The sequence below is a fragment of the Morone saxatilis genome, unplaced genomic scaffold (genome assembly GCF_004916995.1).
Source record: "Morone saxatilis isolate NCDOM2014 unplaced genomic scaffold, NCSU_SB_2.0 Contig4, whole genome shotgun sequence".
NCBI classification, from domain to species: domain Eukaryota; kingdom Metazoa; phylum Chordata; class Actinopteri; family Moronidae; genus Morone; species Morone saxatilis.
The window spans coordinates 12,544,599-12,547,469 of record NW_023339984.1 but is presented as its reverse complement, the minus strand read 5'-3'; the positions used below and the strand labels follow the sequence as shown (position 1 = coordinate 12,547,469).

Genomic DNA, 2,871 nt, shown 5'->3' with positions numbered 1-2,871 from the left:
GTGGTTCGAGCCCACCCAGGGACGAGTAGTTTTTCTTCTGAGTGCACTGTAATCCTAACCTGAAAGTCCTAATCCCTCTACTTCTGCTGTGTGCCTTTTTTTGCAATGAAACATGCTTTTATTTGACAGGAAATGGGACATAGTTTCAAGGAGGAATGAAACTGGACTTCGATTTGAAACTGCTTTTTGGCTCTTCTTAAAACTGAATTATTTTAGAGTTGTTAGTCCATTATTAGTGATGTATTACAAAGAATCTGCCAGGCTAAAGAGGGATTAGGAGAGTGAGAAAGATTTAAACAGCAGGATCAGTTTTCTAACCAAGCTGTTGGAAAGCCCACATAGCTTCACCCACCCTGTTGTTCCTGAATCTTCCCCTCCCCCGTTGTCCCTAGTGTTTACCTAACGGCTGTTGAGGCTGTAGTTGGTCTTCTGGGCAATTTTGTGTTGGGGAAAGGAAAAGAAAAGCAACCGTCCCTGGGTGGGCTCGAACCACCATCCTCTCGGTTAACAGCCGAGCGCGCTGGCCGATTGCGCCACAGAGACAGATGACACTGTGTCATCTACGTGTGAAATATGAAAATTGTGTTTGGTGTCAGGAGTCTGTATTGTGTATTTTTGCGGTTGGTATACAAGAGTGCAACATATACATACCATATTGTGCAGCCCTAATGAACGACTTGACACTTGACACTTTACTACCTTGGGTCATGAGCAATACACCCACCGAGTGTGAAGTCTATTGGATGAATGGTTCTTGAGATATGTAAAGGACAGTTGTACACACTGTGATTCCTTCGTTTTTAGTTTGATGATGCTGCTACAGCGCCACCTATTGGACAGATGGCACCAAATTTGTAATGGTCACTCAGATGTCATATTTAAACACGTCCCGCAGATTTAGTTGAATTAGCACAAAGTGTTTAAGAGATAGAAGGTTTTTTGTAATATATGTCACAGCATTCCAGCAAACCTTGAAGGCTAGCTATAGCCAAACTGGAATATAAAATATCTGAAAAAGTAACATTTTGCGGCTTTGTTCAGAGATGTTTTGTACCAAATTTTGTGACAATTGCTCCAAATTTGTACGATTATTGCAACAAAAACCAGATTTGGGCAAAATTCAAAATGGGGGAAAATCAATCTTAATATAAGTGCCTGTTGCTTATATGAATAGATTCATCTTGACCCACAAAATCCAGTTATCTGAGACTTGCAATTCAAAAGTTATGGTCCAAAACAGAAGTTTGTCACCATTGTGTCCACTTCACTTTTTTGGATCCTGCCACTAAGTGCGAAGTAGATCAGATGAATGGTTTTCGAGAAAAAATTGAATAAGACACAGTATCTTTGTCTTGTATCCAAAACAATTACATACCACCGAAAGGTTGGTGGTTCAAGCCCACCCAGGGACGTTTTCATCTTATCTAACCAATTAAAATCATGTAAATAGTAAATAGTAGGCTGACGTCCATAATGAAAGATAAGGCAACAAACAAAGAGCACATTTATAACGGTGTTGCAACGTGAACAGGACTCATCATCAGTGGTGTTATGTCCTATCCAAAAAAGTAAATTTAAAGTTTAAGTGCAATTTCAATTCAGAATGCCATAATTCAAGTTTCAACCATATTATTCAGCTTGATTTCTAGAAGGAAATAGTAAATGTAAGTGGGGTGGGGCTTTAAGATCGAGGCCACACCCCCTCAACACCTGATCACAGTGGTCTCTGTGGCACACTCGGTTATAAGTTTTGGCTATAGGTTTGACCCAGGGACGTTTTAATCATAACTAACCAATTCACATCATGTAAATTATAAAGCTTGTGTCCATAATGAGGGTTAGGCTTCAGAAACAAAGTGCAAACATATAACTGTGAAGGCAGTGTTACAGCGAGAGCAGGATTCATCATCAGTATGGTCTCGTATCAAAAATGATTACGCAAGTCAGTTGAAAGCTTGATTGCAATTGGGGAAAAAAATACACACCACGAGCATCTACATAAATCAGGTTTTTGGTTTTTTCAAAAAATATTCTTATCAACATTTTACAGATGGGTGGGACTTAAAGATAGAGGCCACGCCCCCTCACAGTAGTCTCTGTGGCGCAATCGGTTAGCGCGTTCGGCTGTTAACCGAAAGGTTGGTGGTTCAAGCCCACCCAGGGACGTTTTCTTCATAACTAACTAATTAACATCATGTAAATGACAAAAGTATGTCCATAATGAGGGTTAGGCTTCAAAAACAAAGTGCAAACACATAACTGCTAAGGCATTGTTACAGCGAGAGCGGGATTCATCATCAGTAGTGGTATGGTCTCGTATTGAATTAATTACATAAATCAGCTTTCACTTTTTTCCAGATAACAAGAAAATAATCTCATAAACATTTAATGAATATATTGTAAAACATTTACAAAGAAAAACTATACATAATGAAGGTTTCCAAAGAGGATTCAGGCGTTGAATTTAAATAATTGAGCCAAGGTACAAGATACCCTGTCTGTAAACTCTTTCTTTGCCACTGTACAATAGATTTTAGAGAGATGATAGATGATCGAGCTTACAGCTGTGTTATACTGTCAATAAATCTTTATCTGTTTGTAAAATTATTTAGGGATTGATAACAGGTATTAATAAACAGGAGTAATTAATGCTTAAAATCTCTGCTTACAACTACCCTGTAGTCTGTATTGATCCATTTAGTAACTGCTACTTGCATATGAATACTCAAGGTAAAATGCCATAATTAAAGTTTCAACCATATTATTTAGCCCGATTTCTAGAAGGAAATAGTAAATGTAAGTGGGTGTGGCTTAACGATCTAGGCCACACCCCCTCAACACTAGCCAACAGTGGTCTCTGTGGCGCAATCG

The 2,871-nt window shown here is 38.8% G+C and overlaps 2 non-coding genes across 2 annotated transcripts; one reads left to right on the top strand and one right to left on the bottom strand.

Moving 5' to 3' along the window:
• Positions 1–469: 469 nt before the first annotated feature.
• trnan-guu lies at positions 470–543 on the bottom strand. Its single transcript has one exon. It is a non-coding gene; the product is annotated as a tRNA-Asn (tRNA).
• Positions 544–2,092: 1,549 nt separating this feature from the next.
• On the top strand, positions 2,093–2,166 carry trnan-guu. Its single transcript has one exon. It is a non-coding gene; the product is annotated as a tRNA-Asn (tRNA).
• Positions 2,167–2,871: the final 705 nt, after the last annotated feature.